Raw genomic sequence first — 12,164 nt, 5'->3', positions numbered from 1 at the left:
AATTTCCCAAAAAGACAAAATTTCAATACATGAACTTACTGAGTTGCAAATCTATTCAACTGAGTTGCCCAAGTGGTTGCACTTTCTTTTAGCGGTAAGATTTGATTCATTCCATCCATTAATTCTTTTCCCTTTCAGCTTTCTTTTTCACTAAAAAAAGTCAAATTACATCAAGTTCGTCTTGACAGGAGAATAAAATTAACAACAAACAGGCAGCACGGTGTTTGGTGCTCGAATATAAATATACATTTGTTTGTCACAGCAACGCAACAATAACAATAAGTATGAAGATAAATGTGAATAAAAGAGGCGATTAAAAGGACGAAGACAACGGCAAGGATAAAAATAATTAACAGAATGAGGACGTTGCATGTGTGATTGAGCGAGGTAGCGGGAGCCAAAATGCACCTCTAGCCGGTCAGAGTTATGAGGCGTCCAGCCTGCTGTTGTACAGTCTGATGGCCGTCTGAAGCGTTTGGTTCTGTACCGGGGAGGGATGAGCCGTTGGCCGAATGAGCTGCCCATCAGCTACAACTCGTTGCGCAGGGTTAGGGTTAGCATTAGTCAAGGATAGCTCCTAATTTGTCCTTCCCCCCCCCCTCCACTGCAACCGACTCGAGTTTATTCGGTCCCACCACCGAGCGGACGTTCTCCACCAGCTTGTTGAGCCTATTGAGCCTATCCTGAAAAAGGTCAGAACTGCGGGGTCACTGCCCATCTTTCTCCACGAGCTGAGAACATACATCTTCACCAAGCACTACCCTGCTAATCGCACTTAGCCCCTGAAATGTATGTATGTATGTACATGGTTCTGAGATGCTATTTGGTTGAGCGGTCACTTCTGACTTCCGAATACTGGTACTTCGGATCTTCGGCGACTGAATTGCACTTCTTGTATGTCGCTTTGGATAAAAGCGTCGGCCAAATGACCGTAATGTGATGTAATGTATTGACTCCCCCAGTCCTCCAGCACACCGTAGCCAAAAAGAATACTTTGGCTACCACAGACTGGTAGAGGGTGTTGAGGCACCTGCTATAGACGCCAAACATCCAGCTCCGACCCTTCCATCTGCGTTGTGTGACCAGTCCAGTTGATTGTCCAAGGTACTCGCAGGAGTCCACTAGCTCCACCTCCCCGACCGGATTGGTACGTCTCCTCCGATTCTTCATAAAGTCCAACGACCACCTCCTTGGTCTTGGTTGCGGTTGCTCCGATCAACAAAAGAAGTAAAACGGTAAACGGTCTCAATAGGAATGAGAGCGAACGGCCGTTTGGCCCTGCGATGAAATTGCGACGTCTTCCCCAATGACAGCTGGGATAGGATAATGAATTTGTGAATGACAATGGGAACATCAGGGAGCATACGTCATCTGCCCTCCTATCTGATGTGTGGAACGGTTCTTCATCGTCTCAGCCGCGAGCGAAATGATGACGACAATGCGGGCCCAGAGTGACATCATGTGTATCTTTCATGTTGGCATGAGGAGGCCCCGCTCCATCCCACCGCACAATGCTCTTCTGTCAACCACAGGAATGCGTTCAGCGCTGGCCGACTATCTCGTCTATTTCCCGTCAAGCTTTTTTATTCCCCCCGACATCGTATCAAATCAACTGATAAATTCCCATGTTTTGCACGTGGATGAAGATGCAAGGGGGGGGGAGACACACTGGCAAAGCCCTGGTGTTTATCTGATGAAGACAGCGATCTACGGGGTTTGATTTCGAGGAATCGGCAAGTCGGGATCTGAACGTGAGCCCTTTGAGACGCTTTGGCACAGAGCTCCATCCAGTGATGGAAGGGGGAGATATTTTAGGGTCAAAATTCCTCTCAGGAGTTTAAAAAAAAAAACAACTTTCAAATGTCTTTACACTCCTTTTTAGGAAAAATCTAAATCGGGGTGTCAAACTCATTTTGGGCTGGGGGCCGCATACGGCCTAATTTGAATTCAAAGGGGCCGTGTCAGTTGAATTATTACCTGGAAGTAACAATAAGTCCAAATTTGTTTGAGTGTAAAGAAGGTAAACGGGTAAATTATAAAAAGCTTTATATGTACTGAACTGTTCCTCTTAAAAAATACATGACGAATTAATGATAAAAATGAAAAAAGAATTGATAAAGTTACACCCTCAAAATATTGTTGTATTAAAAGAGATCTTGTCCCTGTGGGAAAGTTGGCCACCACAATTTATTAGAAAATTGATTGGTTGCATGTATAAGACAAGGCTAATTGTGGCTATTCTGGTTATTAAATCAATCTTTTCTATCTTTGCCTGTTTTTTTTTTATCGTTTTTTTAATCGCTATCGTTTTTGTGGTTTTTACAGAAATAAGAAAAGATCATTTTAACAATGTCACCAGATGCTTTTTTCCATCAAAAAAATCATTTGGTTTTCAAATTTTGAAGCAAAAAAAATTGCCAAAGTTAATTTTTCAATTTTAACCTTGCCCATTTTTTTTTTTTGACCCACTGTATAAAACCCCCAGATGCATGCGAGAAAAAACACATGGGCAGCACTAACACAAAGATTTGATTTCAGGCAGGGGGCCACAAAATATTATTCCGAGGGCCACAATTGGAGTCTCAGACCCCTGATCTAAAGGGTGCTCAAACTCTTCTTCTGTAATAGTACATTTCAGGATAGTAAAAACCAGTCTCCCGGTGCACAATGTGCTTTCTGCTCTCCGCTGCTGACCAACGACGAGCGAGCGCCGCTCCTTGTTCCAGCTCAATGTCAAAACAACAGAAGTGGTTTGACCAGATTCGGTTACGGCTCTTTTCTTTTCACAAAAACCGAGGGAGGCTGTGAAGCTACCCGAGAGTTTGCGTGGGAATAAACTGGATCCCACTTCAGCCTAATGCGGCACAAAACTCAGAGATCAAGTTCCCCAAGAGAGTTGACGAAAACGTCTGTTACAAACGTTTGTAATCTTATTTATTTATTCCGTTCACGTACGTTCTTTCTGGGACCTTCTTGTTGCGGGGCGGGAGCGCTAACCGCTACACAACCTCTTAAAAAGCCAGCAAAGCAGGAAGTAGCAGCACCGTCCTAACAATCTGCATTGTGCTCCATCATAAGGATGTAAAGCCCCGAGGACGGTCGACCGGGACAATCCGTACATCTTCTAGCTTGTACCCGGGCTTTCCTTCAAAACGGCGCTTATTCAGCCCCTCCTGTTGCCACAACAGCTGAAAGTGCGATGAACCTCAGCGGCGCTCTTCAGCCGGGACTCCGAGCGCTTTGTCGTCTCGGGTATCAACCGTCCGACGTAGGCTCTGTTTAAAGAGGCCTTAGAGATGTGGTGACTAAACCTCACGTAGCATGAATCCACAGAGGTCTTTGTGATTTTTATTCGCCGGTAGAATCTCGCCTTACGAATTCTATTGGTTCTGTGACTCCGTTCACGATCCGCATTCATTTTCTCCATTGAAATCGAAGTAAATCCCATCGATCAGTTCTCAAGTCCCCGAAAAAATATCTACTTTTTTGAAACTTATCATTGGGTGTATTTGTGGCAAAAATACAGGAAGGAAGAAAAAATATTCTTAAATATTACTGTGTTTCTGGTGTTCTTTCTCTTCTTGCCAGTTTTTGTACTTGCCTTCTCCTTCCCTAAATCAGCATGAAAAAGTAAAGCCTTCTTTGCACGAGACCCCCGCTAATGCTAAATGCTAAGTGCTAAATGCTAAGCTGTCTAAAATTTTCTACTTCTTCAAAGACTCCAGATCTTTGTTTATTAAACTATAGTCTATACTATAGTCTGTACTATAGTCGCCCCTTTAGCCACATTAGCCGACTCTAGCGCATCTTTGTTCTTCAGTATTTGGTGAGATCTGTAACATGAAGACCGCTCTCACATTTAGCTATAATTTTCTTCTTCGGGTCGACAGTGATTCTTAACACTGCTATCACTAGCACTCAACTGTTTTAGGAGCCATAATGAGGGCTAATTCACTGAAAATAAGCATAAAAAAGCGCTATAACAGGATGTGAACAACACAGCGTACCACACGCGACTTCCACTACGCTACATCACAATGCAGAAAACCCGCAAGTTTGTTAGTTTGTGCGTTCGTTCATCGACTCCAATTTAAAATATGATCAACAACTTGGATCGTTGGCCGATTTGTTCATGAGTAGCGCCGTTTGTAAGCCCAGGTTTTACTGTACATTGCCTTTTTTTTGTTTTTTTTTACTTCAAGCGGTCATTAGATATAAATAATAATCCTAAATGTACCTTATGAAAGATCACGTGTTGTGTGTCACCTCTCGGGGTGAGTTTCTGGTCAGGGGCAGGGAGGTGGGGGCTAATCCCAAACACGAGAGAGAACTGAGCCTGCCTGTGTCTCGGGAGGGAAACGCACACATACCTCTTAACATTTGCAAATAAAAAATAAAGAAATAAACAAGTCATATTAATCTGAAAACGAATCCCATTTTGAAAAAATGGTAAAGGAAAAAAAAAAAGTCAAATGTTTTCGCGGTAATCGGCCATGAGGCGAAGCTAACGGGAACACGGTGACGGTCTCAGGGACGAACCCTTTCCACGTGACCGCATCGGAGCGACCGCGACACATCAGATTGCAGAGATCCAGCACCAGAATGTGAGCGTCTGATCATCACCGAGAAGTAATCCGGAGGGCCGATTAGCCGTACATTCCTCTCCGTCCCTGAGAAACAAACTTGGAACTCGAGCCGGGCTAGAAGTTCACTCGAGATCCGATTTCAGCAACTCCTGAATTTTTCATGATCAAAAAATCATGGCGTATCATTTTAATGTCCGCACCTAGAAACCGATCATTCATTCATTCATTCACCCATGTTTAGTCCCTTCTATGCACATATTTTATATGTTCGGACTGATGGAGGAAAATGGAAAACATGGGAGAACATGGAGACTCAAACCAGGGACCTTCTTGCTGTGAGGCAGAACCACGAACCATCGCAACACTGCGCATTTCCACACCTGGGAGATTTGTGTGTGTCTGAAATTAGATTGCTATACAAATCTTGATATCGTGCTGTATGTACACACATCAAATATACAAATACATATATATATATATATATATATATACACACACTCACACACACACATATATATATACATATATGCATATATACACATATGTTTATATATATGTACACACACAGATGTATATATACATATGTGTATCTACATATATATGTATACATATATGTATATATATGCAAATTATATATGCATTTTTGTACATTGTGCATATATATGCATAATATACACATACATATATATACACACACACATATATATACATATACGTCTACGTATACGTATTTGTGTTGGCATAATAAACAAATGATCACATACATATGTATATATAAATATATATAGACACACACAGATATAGTATATACATACGAATGTGTATATATGCATATTTATGTATATGTGTATATCTATGCATAATATATAAATGTAACACAAAGTATACACATACCTATATACATAAATATATATTCATATACATATATATACACACACACACAAAATATAAGCACACATATGCACACACATATATTATTCACACTATATATATATATATATACACACACACACACAGATATATATATCCATACACACACACACACATATATAAATCCATACACGGACACACATACACATATATATTTAGTCCCTCCAATGAACATATTTCATGTTTTGGACTGTTGGAGGAAAGTGGAGAACATGAAGAATCAAACCAGGGACCTTCTTGCTGTGAGACGGAACCACTAACCATCACACCACCGCCCATTTCCACGCATTTTGGGAGATATTTAATCAATTTGTATCTGTCTGAAATGTGATTTCCCACACAAATCCGGATATCGTGCTGTATGCACACGCATCATATATATATAGATATAGCCATATATCACATTCGTACTTTGGACACCAATGTTTATATCACCGACGTGCGATTTCTGCTTTGATGCATGGCTGCGTGTGTGATACCCCCCCAATTGGTGATGCTTTAATTGGAAGGAGTGAGAAGCAACGGCGAGATTTAGATCTTTGCCGTCGTCTCCGGGGCTGAACAGATTATAAGGATGAGCCCAGCAGCCTGTAACCAATTACCGGCAACACAGAGGATGAGAATATTTGATGCTATTAAAGAGATTTCTCTATTAAAAAACGAGATTACCAACTGAAAAAAAAATTAACCGTTTCAGTGCCGTGCACAGGTATTGGACGAGCGTCCTGTCGACGCCTTGCGTGTGTTTACATCATGTCCCCTCAGGGCGGCTGAAAGCCAGAAGAGGAGGGCTGCTGGGGATTTAAATAGCCTCCACACGAGGAGCTCTGTGTGGCCTCCGCCACCTCATCGGATGATGAAACACAGACATTTCGGGAAGAGGGGGTCGTTTTCACAGTTTGCAACAGTTCGGCACACAGGTGCCCGACAGCCCCTTTCATGTGAATAGGGGGATAAAAATAGCGGTTTCACAAAAGTCAGAAAGTACGTGTTAAAATAAATCACTTGAAGATGTTAAGAATATAAATATTTAATCCTAATAGTGGATTTAGAGCAAGGTCGGGCAATTATTTTGGCTGGCGGGCCACGTTTTTTCATTTAATTTCTATGCGCAGGCAAACTCATGTAAACTGAACAAAATGAAAATTGCTATTTCAATATTTAATTTTTTTTTTTGGCATTTTATTTAAACGATTAATGATCACATATATGTACCGACATTATTTTGTATGTAATCATCTGTACAAAATTAAACAAAAGGAGAAAAAAAGGAGCTTCTAAATTCAATATTGATTGAAAATACTTAAAAGAAGTATTAAAAGAAAGTAGTTTGGCAGGCCAGATAAAAAAGTAAAATGCCCAGGTCTGATTTAGAGCAAGGGGTGCTATATTACACTGAATTAGGTGATAATATAAGCATCCTAATTCCCACTCCAAATTATTGATTTCTACTCGGAATTTTTCCTACCAAATAAATAGTTCTTGTCTCCGCAACAAGAAAATGCACATCACACCTACTCCCACTTAACTCGAACTCGCTTGGATCTCCATTAACGCGTTTCAACAGGCATCGACTAAAACACAGGTCGAGGCGAGGCAAAAATATTTGGATAAATCATACATTTAGAGAAGCTGTTGGAACACACTGTGACAGCGGATCATTCAGATGAAATCATAAAAGATAAGACAAGAGCGTTAAAAAAAAAAAAAAAAAAACCACATGCCGCAGCCGTCACCCTGCTGACTCGGAAATAATAACACCGTCACTTGTTTCCAGTTGATAACACCGGTAATCATGTTTTTGCATAATATGTGTCAGTGTCATTTCTAATCTGGAGGGAAGGGTCTGCCTCCCCGACGAGCGTGTGACATGATGAATATTCAGGAGGCAAATGTTCATCTTGTCTTCACAAATTGTTATTAATTTGTACATTGAATTCCCTTAATTGTCTTGATCGTCTTGAGAAAAATCCCACGAGTTAATTAGTCGGCATTTAAAGAATAAACGGTCACATAAAGTATGATTAAAAAATAAAATAAAAATAAAAAAATAATTAAAAAAAAAAATTTGTCATCTACTCCATAAAGGAATTGCACCCAAACACATAAAAGAGCAGCAGAAATTGAATTATTCTCTGGATTTGAACCCATCATGGATGAGCCTGGGGAGCTGCTCAGCAACACCTGCACAGCCTAAGGGGAGCTCAGGAATTCAACCGGCAACTTTCAACCGCTCGCACCGCTCACTGAGACAGACGGCTGTTTGATTTGGCTCACATTTGCAAGAAAATAAGATGGACTTTATTGATCCCACGACGGGGAAATTCAATTGTCACGGCAGGATTACAGGGTAGAAAATACAGATGTGCAAGTAGGCAAGTAGCAGAAACAAAGCAAAGAACAGATGCAAAGAAACCACACACACACACACACACACACACACACACGCGAGATGCTTAACAAAAAAAGTTGGAACCGGCAACCTTCCACTCTATGAATTGAGGAAATGGCCAAATAATATTATCAAAAAGTGAAATATTATACGTATATATATTCATATAGATAAGTAATATATATACACATATATATTCATATATGTGTATGGATATACACATACTGTATATATATATATATATATCAATTCATATATTCATACATACAATACAACATCTATGTAGGAATGACACACACACACACACTTGGTTCCTTTTGTGCTAAACAAACGGAATCAAACCAACAACCCTCCACTCTAACAACTAATTCAAGGAAATGACCAAATAATAATAATAAAAAGTGAACTGTATATATATATATAATATGTACATACTTCATATATATATACATATATGATATATATACACACACATACACATATATGTGTGTGTATTTTAAGGGGTTTCAGAGGAGGCCCCTGCTGTGACGTCACGGGACTGGAGAACACATGGGAAAACAACACCTGTGCAGGAATGACAAGCACACACACACACACACACACACATTTAAGGGCTCCCTGGACATGACATATTTATGTTGTTTGTGGGTAACACGACACCCCCCAAACACACACACACACACACACACACACACACACACGCACACGTACATATCTCCGAGCCTCTCACCTGTTTACCCACGTGGATAGAGCGCTGGTCGGGCTGTCACACACAGGCGCGTCACGCCAGACTGTCAGGCCCCGCTTAGTTGCGCTGGTGACAACCAGGAAAACAAAACAAAAATAAAAATAGATTTTAAAAAAATAAACAGATGCAAAGTGTGTGTGTGTGGGGGGGGGGGGGTGATCCGGCGCCTGAGAACTTCCACAGAGTGCGAGGGAAGTCCGGCCACGCGTAAAACCCCACCGGGAACCCCTGGATAAAACGCGGGACACGCAAAAACCCACGGAATAAAGTAAATCCCGTGGGCGTGGGAGGGAGGATTTCACGAATATATCCGAGTTCAAGCGGCTTTCCGTGCTTTCCTTCCTACTCACCGTGGGACAGATCCTCGGCCGGAGCGCGTACCCGCCCGGCTGCGTGGCGACGCCCGGACGCACTGCAGCGCCGATTCCACGGGGGAAGTGTCAGGGGGCCCCACGGAAAAAAAAAAAAACACGACACTGGAGGGATTAAGTTGGAAAACAAGCTTCTTAACCTGGGTGGAGGCGCACGAAGGTGAAACACTCTAATCCTGGGCTGAACGCTCCGCCCACCGGGCGCGTCGACACGTCACACACACACACACACACACACACACACACGCACACGCACGCACACACACACACGCACACACACGCCCAAGGAGTGTTTTCCCCCGGGTATGCCATCTGTTTGACTCTCCAGTGTGACACACAGCCAGGAAGTAACTCAGGAGGGGATTTGATCTTAAAGAAATATTAAAATATAAATGTAAAAATCAAGCGGATGGTTGGGAAATTAAAGATATAAATCCAACACTTGCTTTATGAATCATTTCTAAAAGGACAGAGTTGTTTATCCGATTGCGAAAAGGCAGTCTCATCCAAGCAGGATAAATTTAGAAAGTGCATGTCGTCTTTTGGAGAATGTCGCCATCTGCTGGACAAACATGGGAAGTGCAAGTCTGTGGAGGTTCCGTCATTCTGCTCAATTTTGGTCCAAATTTTCAACTGGATTTGAATTTCTTCACTTCACAATTCAACCGAGAAGCTTTTACAGTTCACTTGTGCATTTATTTCGGAAAATTAAGTATAACCTTTTCTTGACCTTCAAGTTCTTTTTCCAGAGCAGGGGTGTCAAACTCATTTTCACCGAGCGCCATGTCAGCGTAATAGTCATCACAGTATAAATGTAACTAAATGTAACCAAATGAAATGTAAAAGAAAAATGCAACTACACCTTAATGTTAAATATTTCTGATTTTATTCAAATCAAAAATGTTACATATGCATGGAGTCGATGCAAATGCAACTTTTTGGCTTTTAATTTTTTGGACAATTTGTTGTTTTTCCAGAAGGCTATCTTTGGCATTCTTAGCTCCGTGTTGGTGTCAAAATGCAGACGTAGATTGTACTCGTTGCCTTGTAACACAAAAGACATGCCGGTTTTTCTCCCTGAAGCACAAATATGTATTCGCCTTCACATCTTTCTTGAAACAGCCTTGCATGTGAAACCTTTCTCTTCCTTGAAAATCATTTTTATTTCTCAATTCCACCTGATGAAAATTGCATTGATGTGCAAGCGAATAGCAGGATGCCGTCACTTCGCGGGTCACATGATCGGCAGGAATGGTGGGAAATGTAGTTTTTGGTCGATGCATGCATTTGACTTAGTTATTTTAACACAATAAGACCTTTTAAGGCGTTCTCGCGGGCCACTTAAACTGACGCAGCGGGCCACATTCGGCCCGCGGGCCTTTAGTTTGATGTAGGACGTAGCGAGAAAGGATATGAAGTTAGTTGGTGTGAGAGAGGAGGATACAGAGAATAGGGTTAGATGATGAAGGTTAATTCGCTGTGGTGACCCTGAAAGGAAAGGAAAAGAAGAAGACGAGAGACGGAATACGTGACGTGATGAGATGTGAGGCTGCAAGTTAATACACACATAAAGGAACCATTCCTTTTATGCAGCAGCTGAGATTCTTAAAGTCAATTCATTATATTTTATCTACAACCTAGGATAGGATAGGATTGACTTTATTTATCTTACAACAGGGAAATAGAAGAAAGTGTAGGAGTTGGGTAGAAAAAACAGAATAGAAACAATGCAGACTGTGGAGAATATTTGCAGGCAGATGCAAAATGTTACAAATATATGGACAAAAACAGAGGTGCCTTGCAAAGGAAATGATTTTGGACAAGCGGGCAATGTGTCCAGGAGAGAATTTAGTATGGATATAAACATAAATATTGATATTGTTAATATTGCACGGATGGAAGGGTGAAAGATTGAGATAGTACATAGAAGGGAAGTGCAAAAAATTGTAAAATTGATATCTTTTTGGTGATGCCCGTGAGTACAATATTCAAGTAAATACTCATGAGTTTGTGGTATGAGACAGTCTGACAGCAGACGGGACAAAGGACCAGCGGTGACGTTCTGCAGCACGGATGCAGCAGGACGTCGAGTTTGTTTTTATCAAATACATTGAACAATCAAAAAACAACACCAGCCCTAAAGCCTGGCTTGTAGAAAATGTCAAGAAATGGAAAAAAGGTTAAGAGAAGATAAACTTTATTGATTCCCATCGGGGAAATTCTTTTGTCATGGCAGCATAACAGTTATGGTATCAATAAATATGAAAATAAACATAAATAGCAAAAGACATCTACAAATAAATAGATCGAAGAGAGAACAACAACACCAACATCAAGGATAAGAATGGACAACAGAATGAAAAAAAAAAAACAGCAAGGGGGAAAAATAGACAACCAAAACCACAACAACAAGGATAAGAATATAAACAGTGACAATAGCAATTAGAGAAATCAACAAAAATAAGCAGGATGCGAATGGGCTAAGACCAACAAGGATAAAATTAGACAATGGATGTAAGGGCATCACATGTGTTAGTAATAATTCACATGGGTGTAGTGTTCATTTCTATGTCAGTGGTCCCCAAACTACGGCCCGGGGGCCGGATATGGCCTGCCTCTACATTTTTCCCGGACCCTGCACAATAAAAGAGATGCATTATGATTTTTTTTTTTCATTCTGGCCATGCAATCGTGACTTGTACATGCATAGAACGTAACATTGTATTCCACCCTTCTGCAGGCTGTGCCTTATCTGAAACCCCTCCCTCAAAAAAAAAAAAAAAATCCTGGACACACCCCTGGCAAATAATTCGCCCCCCCATCAGAGAAGGGAAAAGTTATTTAGCCCTCACAGGAAAAAGTTTGGGGACCCCTGCTCTATATTATAGAGTATCTTATGGACTTTATTCATGTCATATATGCTATATATGATATGTAAATGAGTCAGTGATTATTGCATGTCTATATCGGTTGACGAGTGAATGGTCCTCTTTATAGCAGATTTATTAGAAACGCTGGGGTTCAAATAATAAAACCTTTTTCAGCTCACATTATTTAATCTGAATACAGCAATTGCACTTCATATTAGCCAATGAAAATTTTAAGTGTGGCAGTAAGGCGAAGGCGGAAACAGTCGG

The 12,164-nt window shown here is 41.0% G+C and overlaps 1 protein-coding gene across 2 annotated transcripts in view; it reads right to left on the bottom strand.

Moving 5' to 3' along the window:
* Positions 1-9,307, bottom strand: part of fhip1aa (FHF complex subunit HOOK interacting protein 1Aa) — a 34,231-nt gene extending 24,924 nt beyond the window's left edge. The window contains exons 1-2 of one of the 2 annotated variants that reach the window (XM_086157400.1): positions 9,007-9,307; positions 8,639-8,722 (exon numbers count right to left, since the gene is read on the bottom strand). The gene's annotated coding sequence lies outside the window, so the exon portion shown is untranslated. The remainder of the gene's footprint in view (positions 1-8,638; positions 8,723-9,006) is intronic. The other variant, XM_086157399.1, reaches the window with a different exon arrangement.
* Between the last annotated feature and the right edge of the window lie 2,857 nt (positions 9,308-12,164).

This window comes from Fistularia commersonii, chromosome 12, assembly GCF_037954325.1.
Source record: "Fistularia commersonii isolate RoL2024-O1a breed Wild chromosome 12, RoL_Fcom_v1.0, whole genome shotgun sequence".
Taxonomy (NCBI): domain Eukaryota; kingdom Metazoa; phylum Chordata; class Actinopteri; order Syngnathiformes; family Fistulariidae; genus Fistularia; species Fistularia commersonii.
The sequence above is the reverse complement of the archived record's forward strand: the minus strand, read 5'-3'. Positions and strand labels throughout refer to the sequence as shown.